Here is a 19,434-nt window from a genome sequence, read left to right as displayed (position 1 = left end):
GAGTTCACCTTGATAAAGCTGAGGTCCTAGTCTGATCTCAACCTGTCTTAGTCTGCTCAGGATGCCATAACAAAAAGCCACAACACAAATAAATTTCTCAGTTTTAGAAGCTAGAAAGCCCAAGATCAAGGTTCTGGACTATTCAGTTCCTGGTAAGCTCCTTTTCTTGCGCTCGGAGGTGGTTGCCATCTCTGTGTGCTCACATGATCTCTTCTTTGTGCACATGCAGAGAGAGAAAAAAAGATCTCTTCCTCTTCTAATAAGGCCACCAATCCTATCAGATTAGGGCCCCCACCTTTATGACCACATTTAAACTTACCTCTCTAAACTCCCTATCTCCAAATACAGTCACACTGGGCTGTGACAAATGAATTTGCAGGGTGGGCAGGGGACTGATACACAAAATTCAGTATATAGCACAACATTCCTCTCTCTCCCATAACCAGCTTTCTAATCCTGAGTTCCAAAATTCTGTGGACTATATTTCTCACCCTTAATTTATAATCTATTTAGGCTTAGTTTTGTGTCAACTCTCATCATACCCCAAGTTTACACCTGAGTAAGGCTTTAACCCTGCCATCAAACACTTCTGAAATTTACCAAGATTACACTCAGTTTCGGCCCTCAAAAATGGCTCTTAATCTCCTAAAAGGACTGTGTAGAGAAGAGATAATATTACAAGCCCAAACCACTACCGCTCTTAGAAAAGACAGTTTGTAAGGTTGGCCCCTTGGCTAGAGTCTGGGAACTTGGATACTGTTTCACCTCTCTAACTGCTAAGAGGGACTTACTGTGCCTAAATTGTTTGTACAAACAATGTGATTTATGCCGAACATCTGCTTTTGTTCTGAGGGTCTGGAATTTTGGTACCTGCTAAGCAGAGGATGACTACATGACCAGCCCTTAATAAAAACCTAGAGCATTGAATCTCTAATGAACTTCCCTGATGGATGACATTTCACACATGGTGTCACAATTCTGCTGGAGGAATTAAGCGTGTCCGATGTACCTCCACAGGGAAAGGACTCTCAGAAGCTTGTGCCTGGTTTCCTTCAGACTTCTTTCTATGAACCTTTCCCTTTGCTGATTTTGCTTTGTATCCTTTTCCTGTAATAAAGCATAACCACGAGGACAACTATATGCTGAACTCTGTGAGTCTTCCAAGTGAATCGTTCACACCCAGGGGTGGTCTTGAAGACCCCCAACACATCAATCAATCTACTTTCTTCACATCACCTAACATCTATCCCTAGTAAAATAACCCTGTATTCCTATATTTTCATCTTCCTAGGTTCCACCCCAACTCATAATTCTCCCAGCCCTGGCCTTATCCAGCCCCGCCTACAATTATCACCACCACTCAGACTAAGATGACCATCGACCCTCCCTATACATGTTAATGCTTCTATGACTGGGGTATTTACCAAGAGATGGGGAACAGGTTTTTTTAAATATAAAAATGTTTGTTTCCTAAATCTTTTAGTAAAAATAATGTTCCCAGGAACTTCTCCATGCTTAGCCTCCTTTTACTTGACCTTTCTGCAAGGGTAGAGCAGCAGAGCACTTCGTCAACCTGCCTAGAAGGTTCTTCTTCCTCCAAATACCCTTAAGTGTCTCCTTTCATCTCCCTTTCCGTGGACCACTCTACTCACTTCTATAACTTTAGCTTCTGCCTGTGAACTCTAAATCTTTAAATTAAGCCCAATAACCTGTCCTAACTCCTGGAATTTTATCTCTACCTACAGGACAAGCATATCTCTGGATCCTACCAATCAATCCTTAGACTGATGTTCTTTTTGACACTTTTGTTTAAGAAGTCATCAACATCTGTTTGCTTTACAATTCAACTGAACTGTCCATATCAAAGCAATCCAAAGTTATAGAAGACTATTTGACTCTTTTTTCTAAATCTTTTGACATTCCAGCCTACATGTTCCTATTTAATAGTTCATTACTACAGTAGAGATTGGTATAATGCTATGCACAGAGCAACCATCTAAATGTTCATTCAATAAATTAATAACATTATCCGTCTATTAGACCTGCAGCAAACAGAATGGGACACCATGCTAGGAGCACAGCTGCATTTAGAAATGTCACTATTGGTAAACTCACTTCATTAGTTACACATGAATCAGAACTTGCAAAAAAAAAAAAAAGTTTGGGATGACCAGCTAGTCATTTTAGGGGTAAAATAAAGAGGGATGAAAAGTTTAAACTTTAAAAGTTAAATCATTAAAAAGAAAAAAATGACGGTGTTTTTCACAGGAATTTCCAGATAAAGACAGCTGACCGAACATAGACATATGCTTTCATTCCTTCCTGAAACCTTACTGAAATGAAAATAACGGAATTTAATTTTCATTTTTTAAGACATAAACTTACAAGGATGAGAAGACTAGAAGAGGAGGAAATATCAATAGAATTTTACAAGCTAGAAAGCAGATAGACATGTGGTAACTGATTCAATAGACCAGAGAAAACTGAATCAGAAAGGAACAATGGCAAAGCTAAAACTAGCCCATTTTACATCTCATTTTCTATCAGTGGACCCCAATAGGATCAGGAAATGTAGATATCTGGGACATCTGGAAAAGGGATGAAGGAGAACCTAAAATTAGGTCAACTGGTTTAAAGTCTAAGAGGCAGTTAGATCCCCAGATATCCATTCTAACTCTCAGGTGCCTGGCCACCAACCTGACAAAGAAGAAACGATTTATTCTCTGGAGGTGATAAAATAGAGGGTCTCTGGACCAGGAGTCAACAGACACAGTTGAGAGCACGGCTACAGTTCCACAAGTTGGGGGCCTGGGGAAGTAAGGAGTTAAATTAAAATGCGTAAACTGGAATAGTGAATGCTGAATCATCCCCGCCCCCAGAGTTTTCGACCCCACTCAGGCCCCAGAACAATGACAGTCTGCTTTATAGATGACAAGCAATTCTGATAAGTTGAAGCGTAAAGATCTAAAGGTATTGATATGAGAGGGTTCCTCAACACTCAGCCCAGATATTTTTAATGAGAATCTAAAAGTTAGTAAAGTGTCTTCCATGCATTCAGAGCTTTTGTTCAGCTTTTTAGTTCCCTGTTCCAAATATAAGACAACCAAGGACTGATTACCAGACATCTGAGGAAACATCTAACTTAAAAGACAGGAAGAAAAACAGACAGATAAAAAGCAATGTGGAAATTGTGGGGTGGGATGGGGTGAGAGAGCACCTCAGAAACTTTTCTTAAAACTCTTAACAATATCTTTACAGCACAGAGAAGATAATTCTATCTATATTCATAAAACAAAGAGAATGTTAACAAAAAGAACATTCAGAGAATGGTCTTAGAAATTAAAATTATAAAAGCAAAATGAAAAACTCAATAGAAAAGAAAGAATTTAAAGTTGAAAAATGTCTCAAAAGTAAAGCAAAAAGACAATGTGATGGAAAATAGGAGAACGATAAGAAAGTCAGAGGATCAGTCCTGAAGGTCAAACTCCAAATAAAGGAACTCCAAAGAAAATGGATGGAAGGAGATAATCAAGAAAATTTTCTTAGAACTAAAATATAAGAGTTTCCAGATTGGAAGGGCTAACCAAGTGCCCAACACAGTGGATGAAAAGAGATCTACCCAACAGTACATAATCATGAAAATGTAAAAACAATGGAAGCTTGAAGGAAATGACAATGTCTTCACAATTCTGAAGGAAAATTATTTCCAATCTGTAATTCTATACCCAAACTATCAGTCAAATGTGACTAGAAATAATTTACTTCCCATACACCATTTTAAGAAGATATTAGAGCATGTGCTCCACCAAAAGCATGGAGTAAACCAAGAAAGAGAATGTAGTAAACAAAAGATATAATATCGGTCTATGGCCATGCCACCCTGAACGTGCCCGATCTCGTCTGATCTCGGAAGTTAAGCAGGGTCGGACCTGGTTCGTACTTCGATAGGAGACCATCTAGGAATACCAGGTGCTGTAGGTGTTTAAAAAATAAAAAGGAATGAAGATACAATATCAGAAAAAGAACAGAATAGATGATAATGAAGGACAATCCTAGGATGGTTGCAAATAAGTTTTGAAACAAGGAACAGGCTATTTATGCCTGCCCAGATTACCCTCTCAAAATATAAAATTTTACATAAATGCCAAGAGTTAAAAAGAAACCTCCACGAACTCTTAATTTAAAAAAAAAAAAAAAAAGGAAAAGGAGGAGGAGGCAAAAGTAACAACAGCAGTCGTTGTATACCTATTTTCTATGCTGACAGAAATATCCCAGATTCTTCTTAATAAGAAATTACCGTATCAGCTACTTGCTTTCTCGGTTACTAACCTTAGGTTACAACATGTTACTTGACAATGGTGGCTTCAATTCTCCTGATCAGAAAAATATTTAATAAAAATTATAGAACAAATGTAAATGAAAGGGATTCAACTATCTTCTTTTGATAAATGTTGCCTCTTTTTAATCAAGGACTAAGGACAGTTTATCAATAGTCATATTATTGCTCTATTGCCCAATTTAGAGGCTTTCCCAAAAGTCCAGTGAAGAAATTCAGTAAAGGCAAATGAAATTTTAAAATGCAGCCACCAATAAACAAGCAAACAAAAACAAAACCACCACGCTGCCCTCTCACCACACTATTGGGCCTCATTCATTCAAAGAGCTTCCAGTGTACCCTTTGAACTCTTAAATTTGACAAAAATAATACAAGATTTTATAGGAAATCAGAGCACAGAATGTCACTCTAGAAGATACTATATTGCTGAACTGACAACTCACCAGTCATCCCACTAAGTAGAAAATGAGCAGAAAAACAAATTAGAGTGAAGGCTTGTCCCACCTTGGTCTGGCTGAAAGACAAGACCACAAGAAACGTGCTCGGAATCATTTAGAATGAAATTATTTTCTTAAATACAACTAAAATGTCAAACTAATACAATCCTAAAATATAAAGTTCTTGGGGTCTTTTTTTTTTTTAATTGGCCAATGCGAATGGATCCCATTAACAGCTAATTTTTGCCCAATTTAATTCTAACAAAATCATTTAAGTCAAAAGACCATAACGAAAGAATGAAATACTTATACTGTATTTTTACATTCCTACAATTCAAAAGCAACTGGATCAAAATTTTTTTAGGCTGTAAATAAACATACCATACTTCAGACTTTTTAAAGTATATTTTATTCTAAAATTAGGAGTGAAAATAAAGCTTAAAAAGAAATAACTTCCCAGTCTTGAATTCAGTGGCATTAATATTTATGACAATCCCACTCATTTCAAAGGCATGTCCCAGAGTGTTTATATTATGAAAAATGAGTCTGGAATGTCATCTTCAGTAAATTTTAAATTGTTTAATCTGAGGTTTTGCTAGATTTGTAACAGCTGCACTTGTGTTTACAACTATAATAAGGTCTTTACAGCATGGCACTCCTTTATACAGTTTTTAGATCTGGTTGGTACAAACATGTTGTACTGATCAATGGAAATGAGTTTGGTATCTCTCCCTAGCTACACGTTTAGTCAGAATAAAGTTTTGTTTTGGATTAACATTGTACAACAAATGCATCATGGACCTTCAAAAGTTTTATGGTATTGGTTACAAAAGGATAAGACAAAAACTTCCATTCACATACAAACATTTGGAAAATGACTCAACTTGTGTTTGTGGAATTCAAATTTTGTTTGGGGAAAAGATATGCGTGTCAAATACACTGTGGATCTAATTTGTTTGCTGGCATTCGTTGAGAACCTTAGGGCAGTTACCAAGCAGAAACTGGTTAGACAGTATTCAAAAATTACATTTCTTCTAATGCCTCTATTTACATACACAGTAGAAAGATGCAACAACAAAGTCTCCCAAAGACTTGCTTAAGAATGTTTCAATAGGAAGCCTCAACAACCCTTGGATGTGGGGTTGCTGGTGCAATAAAAAGAGCACCAGACAAGAGTTAGTGACAAATCTGCTGAGTTAACAGCTTTGTCACTAACCTCAGTTTTCTTCTCTGTAAACATTTCAAAGAGAAGTTATTGCTGAAGGTGAATGTTTTCTGCTAAAATAAGCTGAGTGTAACAAATGCTCAGCTCTTTTAGCAACTGAAAAGGTTATCATGCCATAATAATTGAGATATCATGCCATAATAATTGAGATAAAAGATAATAATTGAGGATATCATGCCATAATAATTGAGATAAAAGTTGAACAAACAAAAATAACCCAAGAAGTTCTTCAGCAGCTATTCTCTTTTAGGGTAATTTCAGAAGCACCCAATCAAAATTAATTTTTTTTAAAGGGCTCTACTCTATTTTCTTTTTTTTTTTTTTAAATCTGTCTTACCTTGGCACATATGGTTACTATAAGAACCGCATACAATTTGCAAAGTATGAAACACATTTAATAGGGCTGATGACCAAAATAATGTTGGAAATGAACCAAGAAGCCAAAAGTAGTAAAAAATAATCATAAGAAATAAAAGTTTTTAAATCCATGCTTTTAAAAATCAATCAAACAAAAGCTGATTTCTAAAGGGTATATGGTATATTATTGTTCAGGAATGATAATAATAATAATCTCTTTTCTACAAGTATGAAACTTTAACTGGAGAACATAGATTATTATAGTAATTTCCCCAATAAGTATAATAAATTTGTTCTGAACTACCCATTTTTTCCCTATGGGTCGGTTTGACAGCTAAGTGACTGCATTTCAAAATAATTTAAAAGTTAATAATTTACTTTAGACAAAGGTTATAAATTCAAATATCCACAATGGTTAAGTTAAATGAGTAAAGCAATTCGATGGGCTTGAAGCAACTGGAAGACAAAGCACCATCCACAGAAGACAGCTAAAACTTATCTCCAGCCAATTCCTGCCAAAAGAGAAGTCAGATTTAGTGTTGTCAGACTGCCTTTCATCTTTAAAGAAAAAAGAAAAAAAGCCAAAAATATGGATTTTTAAAGGTGAAATTGCTGAGTGTTTAAATGTTAGTAAATGACTCAAAAAATCTTAAAACATCATGCAAACCATATAAAACATTATCTGCAAAGGAGATCTGGTCTCTGCTTTACCATCTCTACCATGTTTGTTTTTTATAGACCTATTTAAAATATCATTACAAGGTTGAAAAGAACTTTGGCAACTTTTTAATGCTTCAATTCTACTATGATGCATGTTAATGGATTCAATGGGGTTTGTTGTTTTCTTTTTAAAATTATTACCTTAATTTTGTCAAGCAAGAGAAATTATCTAGCCAATGGCAAATGGAAGATACTAAGCAATTCTTTTACCAAATACCCAACAATGCCATGGCACCCCCACTCCTCCCAATCCATCCTGGAAAATAACGTCAGCCACAGCAGGAACCAAGAATACTTTGTATATTGTTATGTCCCCAGCATGTAGCACAGTGTCTGACACATAATAGGTGTGTGTAACAGTTTAACAGAGCTCTCCACATCTGAGGCAACTGAGAATTTCCCAGCTCCTTGGTAACTGGCCATATGACTAAGTTTTGACCAAAGAAATAAGAGCATATTTCCAGGTCTGGCCCTTAAAATATTCTGTGCAGTCTTCTACCTTCTTTCCTAATACACAAGGCTGGAAGTGAAGGCCTCTGAGTCAGTGCAGCCATAAAATGGAAGGAGCCCAGATCCCAGAGACTACAAGAAATCTGCACCAAGATAACTACACAAGAGACATTTTACATAAATGTGACTGTGACATCAACAAAAATGAGCATTACATTAAGCCACTGAGATTTACAAGTTTGTTACCACAATAGCATTTACTTAGACTAATACGGTGTTCAATATTTGATAAATGAATGCCTAAATATATAGATGCCTCAGCCAACTAAGAATCTAGGCATCAAAAGTTTGAAGATTCCTGTCCTTCAAAACTGATTGACAAATGCTAAAGCTATGTCCTTGAACCCCATTATGGACACTATGGATTCCAAAACAAATGACAACTGTGGAGAACAACCCCAAAATTACCACGAAGGCAGTCAAAGTTAAATGAGGATATAATCCCTAAGAATGTGGGTGTACCTCAATAGAGGCAGAAAAAGCACATCACAAATGTTAATACCCATTCATGTTTAAAACTATCATCAAAGTAGGAACATAGGGAAATTTCCTTAACCTGATGAAGGATATCTACAAAAAACCTACAGCTAACATTATACTTAATGATGAAAGAAAGAATTACTTGAAAACTCAATATTGTTAAGCTATTAATTGTCCTAATGTGATCTATAGATTCAATGCAATCCCAATCAAAAATGCAGGAGGGATTTTTTGGAGCTGTGGACAAATTGATTCTAAAATGTGTATGTAAATAACCTACGATAGCCAAAAAACTTTGAAAAGAGCAAAGCTGAAGAACTGACACTACCTGATTCCAAGACTTATTCAAAGGCTAAATGAAGCATATATATATCTCAATGGAACTGAAAAAAAAGAGTTCAGAAATAGAGCCACACATACATTGTATGTTTTTTGACAAAGTTCCAAGGCAATTCAATTGGGAAAGAACAATCTTTTCAAGAAATATTGCTAGAACAACTGGAAAGCTATTAAAAAAAAAAAAAAGAACCTGAATCATTTCTTCATACAAGACATAAAAATGAACTCAAAATGAATCACAGACATAAAATATAAGAGCTAAACTATAAATTTTCAAAGAAAACAATGGAGAAAATCTTAGCAACCTTGGGTTAGGCAAAGATTTCTTAATTAGAATATAAAAGGCATAAACTTTAAAGTAAAATAATCCATAAATTGGACTTTATCAAAATTAATACTCCTTGTTCTTCAAAAGATACTGTTATGAAAATGAAAAGGGAAGCCACAGTCTGGGAAGAAACATTTGCAAATTATGTACCTGACAAAGGACTTGATTAGAGAAACTCAATTTAAAACTACTATATCATATAGAATGGCTAAAATTAAAAAGACTAACCATACCAAGTATTGGTGAGGATGTGAAGCAACTAGAAATCCTCAAAAACTACTGGCGGGAATATAAAATGGTATAACCACTTTCAAAAAGTTTAGCATTTCTTAAAAAGTTAAACTTTCACCTACCCTACAATCTAGCCCTTCCAATCCAAGATTTTTACCCAAGAGAAATGAAAGCGTATATCTATACAAAGACTTGTACATAAATATTCATAAGTTTTATTTGTATAGACAAAAACTAGAAACTATCCTAATGTCTTTCAAAAAGTGAATGATAAACTATGCTGTATCCAAACAATAAAAAACTACCTGCAATAACATGGACAACTCTCAAAACAACTGTGCTAAGTTAAAAAGAAATAAAAGGAGTAAATTCAGTCTGATTCCACTGCATAAAATTTTAGAAAATTGCAAATTAATTTATGACAGAAAGATTAGTGATTGCTTGGGATGGGGGGGCAGGGTGGAATGGAATAGGAGGGAGGATGGCAAAGGGGCATTAAGAAATTGGAGGGGATGATATATGTATTCATTACCTTAACTGTGGTGATAGTTTCAAGGGTGTATTCATATATTAAAGGGCACAAGTGAATATGTTTTGACATATGTGTAGCTCACTGTATATCAACAATACCTCAATTAAAATGTGTTGTTTTTTTTTTTTTTTGAATAGCCATTGTGGCCACAAAATAATGTAACCAAAGGTGGTTCATATCAAATATAAGAATATTTTATAAGACTTGGCCCATTTTCACCATTTTGTCTGAAGAACAGATAATTCTTTAAAAACTCAAATTATTTTAAAATTCAACAAATTAGACTTAAAGTCTTTTAAAAGGACTTAATACAGGGTTAGGCATATATTAGATGTGTACGGAACACTAAACAGAGATATTAGAAACTTTCATAAAATGAAATAAATTTCTAGCTTTTTATATCACCAAAGAACATCACTATCAAAATTCAAGATATTTTCCACTGCACTTAACTTATAATCACTAAATTTTAAAATAAAATCAAACTTATTACAGTACTCCATATAAAAACATTTGTTTTTTATTGCTAAAAAACTGATTAGTTTAAAAAAATACCAATACATCAAAATACTTATCAGCCAGCAAAACTTTCATTAGCTTTACCAATCTTTTTAGTGTAACGACTAAGAAATCTAATGGTGCTGGTCGGAATCAGAAACAGGATATTCTGGGTGCCAAATACTGCTGAAAATTCTAGTTGATAAATGTCATGCTTTTACACCACTAATGCAGGGTTACTCACTTTCAAGGCCTATGATTTCAGACACAGAGCAAACAGCTTCAAATAAAAGCAGAAATTAGATCTCATTTGAAATTGGAAATGTCCAAATATACATTCTAACAGCCTTTTATTACAAACTCTGATCTGCGGGGATAGGCTATGGAATCATCATAATCCATATTGGACAAGGTCATGTTCGGGTACCTCAAGTTCAGAAAGCTAGAGCTAAGCAGTAAATGTCTCTGCCACACCAATCAAATCTGGCTAAACAATAAAAGAAATATATTGGTTAAAAATCTGGCTGGTCCAGAGATAGGGAAAACTTCATAGTTAATCCATCTCTCTATTCTGCTCCCCTCGTAATAGCAAAATAGCTCAGTCATTACAGGAGTTACATTACACACCATACTACCCAAAAGAAGACTATACACTTCCATTCCAGCATCCCAAGTAAAACTACATGTGTATTCAGACTGGACTTGCTGAAGCTTACACCCATCCCTAACCAATGACTATGACCATGCAAATTTTACTGCCTATTTTAAAGCAGGTTGTTTAAGCCAATCGGAGTCAACACCAGTGTTCCCTAAAGTCTACATAATGGTGACTACTAAAAGAAAATCTGGACACTGTTGGGAAGAAGGAAAGGACGCTGAGTTGGCACCTCCCAAAGGCCAAAAATCCTGAAGAAGCTGGCCAAGAGTTGTAAAATTAAGGCACACGCACATAAGACAACAGTACGAATTAGAGTGTAAAAGGACAGAGGAAGTCATTATTCATAACCAGAAATGACCATCAAGGAAGCAGGCGTTGATAAGGAAATCTATGACAATAGCACACAAATGTATAATCAGAATCAGAGAGATAGGTTTAAGCTTAAGTACAAGAAAAACTGATAATGTGGTTGCTTTAAATAAAAAACAACAACAAAAAGGAACCAGCCCAAGGAGGATGTTGGAAGTCACTAAGGTAAATAGCACCTCCAAATTCCTATAACAGAAGCAAAACAGTTTAGAAATTAGGCACCTACAAACCTGACCAGATAAGGGATCACGGAGCCAAACTCATATTCTTAAATAAGGCCTGCCCTGAATCTCTCACACACACACACACACACACACACACACACACACACACACACACACACACACACACTCTCTCTCTCTTCCCCTCCCTCCCTCTCTATGTGTATGAACAATAGCAGCCTCAACTGTCTTATTGGTAGTCACCAGAAGCCAGACTTAAATCTCAGATTCCACTAAAATATATTAATTTTACATAAAATGTTTTTATATCATATAAATTCTTTATTATAAAATCAGCATTGGGCCTGTAGAGGAAAATGGGGGAAAAAAAAGTCCAAGAAATCTGAAAAATAAAAACCATCCATGGAGTATGGGGTAAAAGGTAATATGAAGTATCATCAGACAGATGTAAAGTCAGGTCATCTGGGGGTCCTGCCCACTGGGTATCATAACACTGACTCCAGCCCAATTCCTTTCCCCTTCCCCCTCTCTCCTACTCCCTAACTCCACTTCCCAAGGGACCTGTACTGTTACTAATTTTCAACAGCCTGGGAAGGAATAAAGGAAATATAAAGCACAATTCATCACTACACAAAAGCCTGACACGTTCTTACCAAAACCTACCTTTTGTCATATGAAAGTAAAACTCTAGGTTTTACTTTCACAATTCAAGAAAATAAACAAGCTAAATACTCCTTTCACTCGCTATTTCTTGGGGAAGTTGGAAGCAAAGATGATGGATCAGTCTGGATCCAATCATGAGAGAGAAACCACAGTAATTTAAATAGGGAAAAATCAAATATAAATAATACTCACAATAACAAGGGATTGGAGTAACAAGAGATTATCTAGTCAGAAATAAAGAGAAATAGACTACAGGAATCGTAGATATAAGGAATACCAACCACTCCTAAGGTGGAGATACAGTGCCCAAAGAAGAGCACACCATTTTCCACCCCAATTGAGGACTAGACCTTGTTGAGAGGGAAAGTCATGGGTCACTGAATGGCAGTGAAATCTCTATGGGTTGCTGTGCCAGTAGAACTTGCTAGAAAACCTTTTACAATTTGCCAGTAACCCACCCTGAAGGATGCCAGGAAAAGCTGTTCATGAGGAGGTGTCTCACCAAGAGACACTCAGTTACAAAATCACTGGTAGGGAATAATGGGGTAAGCTACTAACAGCTGGATGCTGCAGGCCACAGTGCTATAAGGACAAGCATTAGAAGAGCCACATGACCAGGAACCCAGTCCTGGAGGAGCCCTATACACCAAGGGGCCTAGTGTGGGAGAACCACTCAAGCTACAGAAGCTAGGAACTAGGGAAGCCATGTGGGCTGCAAGAGCTAGAGGTACTTGTCTTGACATAATATATAAAATATCACATTGGCCTACTACATGGACATTATGTTGATCGGACACGATGAGCAGAAAGTAGCAAGTACTTTAGCTGGTCTTTGTCACATATTCTTTTTTCCCAAAAAACATCTAAAAATTTTTTTAAGTATTCTTACCTCACAGGTCATATGAAAACAGGCAGCAGGCCAGATTTGGGCCACAGGCCACAGTTTGCTGATTCCTGGTCTGGTATATGTTGAGATAACCTCTATAAGATTAAATGTAAGTTGCTCCTTGCACCACCTACCATGCAAAGAGATACAACGCTGGGGTAGAACTTTTTGAATTTTGGAGGCAACATATACCACATGTGAATGTGGCATTTTGACTCATCTATAGTCATGTGTAAAGTTGCCTCTTTTGAGTGGGATCAGAGCAAGAGAAGACTTTATAGTTCAAATCCTTCAAGAGTAAAGGTTCCATCTACGGCCATGCCACCCTGAACAAGCCCGATCCCGTCCAATCTCGGAAGCTAAGCAAGGTCAGGTCTGGTTAGTACTTGGATGGAAGACCACCTAGGAAGACTAGGTGCTGGAAGGCATAAAAAATAAGGGACTGGAAGCTGACAAGGTCCTTGCAATCTGTGAGATCAATCAAGGGTGGCCTCGCCTAAAAAGAATAAATAAATAAATAAAAAATAAAAAAAAGAATAAAGGTTCCATCATTCACCAGGTAAAAAGCCCCAACCACTTAAGACTCTAGCTAAAGACAAAGGAAATATGGATCAGGTAGTACAAAGAAGCCATAGATATCAATTATGGCCTTATGGCCAACTACAGAAAAAAGGACCGTAGCTTATGGCTGAGATTATGGCTGATCTTAAAAAGTAATATAGTCAGCAACGAATATAATTATTCTTGGAATTGTGCATCTGCTCATTTGGGGAAAGAGTAAAAACTTGTTTATTTGTAAGAAGGATAGCTCTATCTTGTTAGGTAGCCAAAGTTAAAAAAAGAAATCACAAAGAAAATTAGAAACCATCTTGAACTGAATAAAAACAAAAACATGACATATCAAAATTCGTAGGATGCTGCTTAAGCAATGCTTAAAGAGAAATCTGTAACTGTGAACAGTTGCATTATAAAATAATAAAGGTCTCAAATCAGTAACACAAGTTTCTACCTTAAGAAACTATAAAAAGAGCAAACTAAACACAAAGCAAGCAGAAAGATATAATAAAGATTAGAATGGAAATCAATGAAATAGAAAACAGAAAAACAATAAATAAAATCAATGAAATAAAGAGTTGGTTGTTAATTTGTAATTTAAAATTTTCCCAAAAAGAAAAATCCAGGAACACATAACTTCATGAGCGAATTCTACCAAATATTAAAATAATAATACTAGTCCTTCAAAAACTCAGAAAATATAAGGAACGCTTCTCAACTCAATCTAAGATGCCAATATTATCCTAAAACCAAAGCTAGACAAAGAATTAGGCAGGAAAATTAATTAAGGGGAGTTTCTGAGTCTGCCTGTAAAGGCACTAAGGTAATAGCTGACCTGGAAATGTCCCAACACCTTCAGGTCTTAGGGAGAATCCCCTGCCACATCACTAGAGAAATTTTAGAAAAAGGCCTCATCCTTTTAGAGAATTAGGTCCACCCCTTTTAGCCAGAAGAAAAAGTACAGGTTAAAAGACTGGAAGAAGAAGCCGCTATAACCAAGTTATACAGGTAATCCTATGCTGTAAAAGACTAAAACCAAGAAAAAGTACTATAAATTTTAATCCAGTGTATTACCCTAAATTAAAGCAACCTAGAGTCAGGAACTGAAAATATTGTGTGAAATGTCTGCTAAAATGTGTTTCATAATTTGGTTTAGCTAAAGTGTTCATTAGCCTAACATAATAGGTGTTATTAGACCATAAGATTGTCGAATTTACAAAGGATTTGGCCCAATATGACAGATTCTATGAGTATAACAATTATGTTATACTAATTTAATAGGATTCCCTCTGTTTTGCCTAGTTTGTCAGTATGATTAAGCATAAAGACCAGCCGTCTGGACTGTCCAGATATTCATCACAGTCAACTCCTACAGAAATCCTTTCGTAGATGGCGCAGACAGATTTCATCATCTCCTATAAAGACAACATGCCCTGCTCCAGCCACAAACCAGAAGCTGGCTGGTCTATGCACAGCCAAAGCTTGAGGAATTTTATCGTGAGACTCCTTAGAATTGGACATTGCAGAAAGAGGGAAATTAGAGCAGAAAACTGTAAGTTGTGCATCCATGTCAATAAAGGGGGGGGGGGTGTCAAAGAATTTTCCATAGTCACTATGAATGTGAGAGAACTCAAAAAGGGACCTGTATCTACAACTAGACTCAATATTCAGTATGTAATCCAGGAGGTAATCAGCTTTATGTATGTTAACCGCTAACACTATTGTACAGTCTTCCTGTTACTCAGGGAAAAGAAATTCTGAGCAAGCAGTTTTAGAGATCACTACTAACGAAACTAGGAGAGCCCTGACCCTCCTTGCACATCAACAACTCAGATGAGAAATGCCACCTACCAAAATAAATTGGCACTAGATTATCTGTTAACAGCAGAAAAAGGCATGCATAGGAAATTCAATCTAACTATTGTATACAGATAGATAACCAGGGCCAGGACAATGTGGAACAAATAACACACTGGCACATGTACCTGTGCAAATATGGCATGGATAAGACCCTGATAACTTCTTTCAAGGTTAGTTCTCTACTTTCAGAGGTGATGCACTAGCTTCGAGGTAACAAAGGTATATCTTCCGCAGCCATGCTGGACGTGGCAGGATTTACCACTTGCTGGATACAGCAAGTGGCATCCAAACAAGAAGATGTAAATAAGGTAAGGAGACGCCTACAGGAAGAGCATACCCAAAAGAGGGAAAGAGAAAATAAGATCACAGCTTAATAAGATTCGAGAAAACATGCGTGTTAAATAAATTTAAAGGAATAAGTTGTCATCATCAGGAGTAAAACATGAGGCAGCAAAGGCCAAAAGAGAGGATCCTTTATGTACAAATGTTTAAGGCCAGAGGAGAAAGAAAAACTGCAGTAAAGACCTTTATGTAATAGAATTATCAGTTTCTAGTCTAAGAAATCAAAACGAGAAAACAAGAAGGTGATGCCCTAAAAGAATTTAAATGAGCATCAAACGGGGGGAATGAAGAGGAAATTTGGGGAATTTCATTAAAAACTAATCAGTTTTCTGCTTCTGTAAATATGCTTGCTTTCTGCAAATAAGCTCACTGCATGCAAGGACTCCTGCAAAAGCTCCCTTTGCACTTTGCTGGACTTGCAAATGTAACTGTTTGTGCCTTTGCTCCACAAATGTAACTATTTGTACCCTACCAGCTCCTGCTTTCTGTAACAATTTGTATCTGTCAGCAACCAGTGGCAACTCCCAGCTTTATCAATGTTACTACTTGTAGTCTCCATAGCAATCCCCGACCTTTGTAAAAGTTTGAGTTTAAACTGACCAATTACCTTGTGTAAAAATTCTGGTATATAAGCAATATTTCAACTGAGCCCACTGCTCAGATCTTCAGAGCACTAGCTCATCTGAGACAGCTTATAATAAATTTGAATTCTTCTCTCTGAGTTACTGCTTGGTTTTTTGTTGCACTGGGTTTTGGAGCTTTTGGAATATTTTCCCACAACATATTCACACAATGGGATACTTTTCAGCGATAAACAGTAATAAACTACTGATACATGCTACAACATGGATGAAGCTCAAAAACATTATGCTAAGTGAAAGAAACCAGACACAAGACAGCACTTATTTTATGAAATCATTTATATGAAATGCCCAGAAAGGCTAATCTACAAAGACGAAAAAGCAAATCAATTATTGCTCGAGCTGAAAGCCAGAGCTAGGACTGAGTATGAACTTGCATGCACAAATGTATTAGGGTGATGCAAATGTTTTAAAATTGAATTGTGGTGATCATTGCACAATTCAAAAAATATACTAAATTTACTAAAAACCACCTAATTCTTTAGAAAACAGTATATCATTTCAAAAAATGATTTCCATATGAGCTGTGCCTTCTTGTAGCTAGAAAAAAAGGTACCATGAAAATTATAGATATTCCTATATTAGAGATGTTAACGGAAAAATTTCTACATACCCAGCAGTTTATGAAGAGCCTAAGAGAATGTACCAGATAACTTCACAAGGTTTCTTCCAAACTGAGTCAAAAAAAATTGGTATTTAGTAGAACATAAAATATACAACATCTGCATTATTTAATTTTTCAGATGGATTTTTAACTTTTTCCTTCTCTACTCGTACATTTGTATTAAAACACTGCAAACTCAAAGTATCTCTATAGGTGTTCCTTCATATTAAGAAGTCAGTCATTCAAGATCCATGAACAAGAACAGAGAATACATATACCCCAGCCTAAAATAAAATTTTGTAAATCCATTTGGTGCTGATTTTGAGCCTGATTTGAAGCTTCACTACTACCAACTTGGAACTACCACACATGTGAGATTTCTCTGGCACTCTCTGCAGCCTAATCAATCCAATTTTCTACTGCCCAGGCTGGCTTCCCTGTAGCTGGTTTTCATAAATATGAAATTTGTATAATTGTTACTGGAACTACTTAAAATATGGAACTAGTTTAAAATACCATTTATTTAAAAATGTACATGCACAGTTTCACAGGCATTCAGCATCACATCTTTCACATCCAGCCAATCAATCAAGTCAATGCTTTTTATTAGAGAACAGAACGAAAAATCCTAACATAGAGCTTGGCTTTCTTTTCTGGAAACTTAGTAAATGTTTTTCAAGAAATCAAGAATATGACTGAATACTGAAAAAAAAAATGAATTAAAATTTATAATATACCTAAGTATAATTAGTCCATCTAAAGATGTGGGATTTAACTTTTATTCTGGGGGAAACAGGCCTTCGATATAACTAGGAAAAGCAAATTCTTTTTTGATGCAGCCTTTCCTGTACATGTATATGAGTAATGTATATGTGTTTATTTCCATGTGAATCTGGCAGGGTACACTAGATTGAAACATCAATTTAAGTTTAATGGATAAAGTCACAATGAACATGTTTTCTATCTAAGCTTCTGTAATAAATGATCCCAACACATGGTATGTGGTATGAATTCTATCATTTTAACAACCTTTCCTCCCTTTCCTGAAAGGAGTAATGAGAAAATGTTGAGCTGCACATCACTGAAGGTGAGTGACATCCATAAATAGCTGAAGCTGGGTGGGCCAAAGTGCCCTGCTCCTCTGATAAATAAGTAATTACATCTTTGGATGCAGTAAATGGGACACAGGTGAGAATAAAACCAGGAGCCCTGGAGTTTCCCAAATTTCAAATCAGGACAAAAGCACAGGCACACACTGGTCTTTGCCAGAAAATTCCTCAGCCTTTTTTCCTTAAAATTATGGTCCAAATTTTCCCATGTTTCAAAAACTCCAAATCCTTTTCCCCCTCCAGACCACCTGCCCATACAACATGACCAGAGAGGGTTCATGGTTGTAAACATGCACACATAAAAAATACAAAAAAGCAAGCCACCACCACCCCCGAAAAAATCTCTCAAGGGTTTTGCACCCGATTTGACCTGGCATTCAAAGAAAGTTGTGGGGGGACGACTGCCCATCAGAACTCTCATCCTCTCCTGGGATGAAAAGCCTTGAGGGCGGGAAGACTACCAGTCGCGCCCCGGGCTCCAGTATTTGGGCCTCGCCCCTTCCCCAGCGCCTTGGAGCAAAGGGGAGGAAGAGAGCATACGGCCAGCTGTAGAGGGTGATGGGTTGGTTAAAAGAGGCTTTTCACAGCTTCCACGGATCCCGAGCGACGAAATTCACCTTTGCACCCCTCTTTTTACGAAGACATAGCTGCCAGTCTCAATGAACAAAAAGAACCAACATGCCAAATTCCAGCTCCCACAGCTCCGGGGACTCCCTTGCGCGTGACCCCTACACCAGCTCCATCCCCTGGGCCTGCCCCGCCCCCTCGCCAGCGACCCCGCCCCTCCGCCGCCTGGCGCCGCTTCTGGCCCCTACCCACTTCCCCTCCTCGCCGCCCCCACACCGCAAGAGCCTCATTCACTCACCTACAGGCGTGGAGCGCGGCGGACGTTCTCGCGAGTCTTCCCTCCCTATCCCCACCCACGTACCCACGCTGACTTGTCGCCCAGAACCCCAAAAGAAGCAGCCGCCTTTACTCTCGTTTTGCGGCCTTTCTCTTACCGGGTGGTCCGCCCCAGAGCTGCTTCAGCAGTTTGGGCAGTGGACGCCACCGCTCGGGTTCTGTGGCTTGAAACTTTGGCTTTGCCTCCTACTGGCTTTTTGTTTTGACGTTTTTGGAATTTTCCCGCGGTCTCTCTGCAGTGGAGCCGCACGCGCAATTGCGCACGCACGTGCCCGCAATGCACTCTGGGGCCTGGCGAGCGGACCCACGTACCCCCCCGAGGCATCGCGCGAAAATTCGGACAAATCTCGGGCTGGCGGGGCGGGGCGGGGGCCTAGCACCCGCTCGGCCGGAAGTCAGCTAGGCGGGTGGCCTCCGGAGCCACTGGGGAGGCTGTGGCTGCGTAAGTTTTCCACGGGTGGCTTTGTGCTAGTCACAGGAAGACTCGGGAAGGAAATCGGGTTGTTGCCCAATTATTTCAAGAGTCTGGGAAGTAAAATAGAAATTAGATTTTTAAAAGAAAAATTGAGTCTTTGTAAGAGAGGCAAAACCACTAAACGAGGCCTAGAATATGATTTTCTAGCTGTGGTCACACAAAAAAGGAATCTTTTCTAGGAGGTTAATGACAAC

At 37.5% G+C, this 19,434-nt stretch overlaps 1 protein-coding gene and 2 pseudogenes across 6 annotated transcripts in view; 2 read left to right on the top strand and 1 right to left on the bottom strand.

The window, feature by feature from the left end:
• The window catches only part of FANCC (Fanconi anemia complementation group C), a 240,373-nt gene extending 221,333 nt beyond the window's left edge, over positions 1-19,040 (bottom strand). Inside the window, exons 1-2 of one of the 6 annotated variants that reach the window (XM_011382206.2) lie at positions 18,864-19,038; positions 1,010-1,107 (exon numbers count right to left, since the gene is read on the bottom strand). The gene's annotated coding sequence lies outside the window, so the exon portion shown is untranslated. The other 5 variants (XM_023524466.1, XM_011382205.2, XM_011382207.2 and 2 more) reach the window with 5 other exon arrangements.
• On the top strand, positions 3,863-3,981 carry LOC111732523 (annotated as a pseudogene).
• LOC111732524 lies at positions 13,060-13,178 on the top strand (annotated as a pseudogene).
• Positions 19,041-19,434: the final 394 nt, after the last annotated feature.

The sequence above is a fragment of the Pteropus vampyrus genome, unplaced genomic scaffold (assembly GCF_000151845.1).
Source record: "Pteropus vampyrus isolate Shadow unplaced genomic scaffold, Pvam_2.0 Scaffold465, whole genome shotgun sequence".
NCBI classification, from domain to species: domain Eukaryota; kingdom Metazoa; phylum Chordata; class Mammalia; order Chiroptera; family Pteropodidae; genus Pteropus; species Pteropus vampyrus.
The sequence above is the reverse complement of the archived record's forward strand: the minus strand, read 5'-3'. Positions and strand labels throughout refer to the sequence as shown.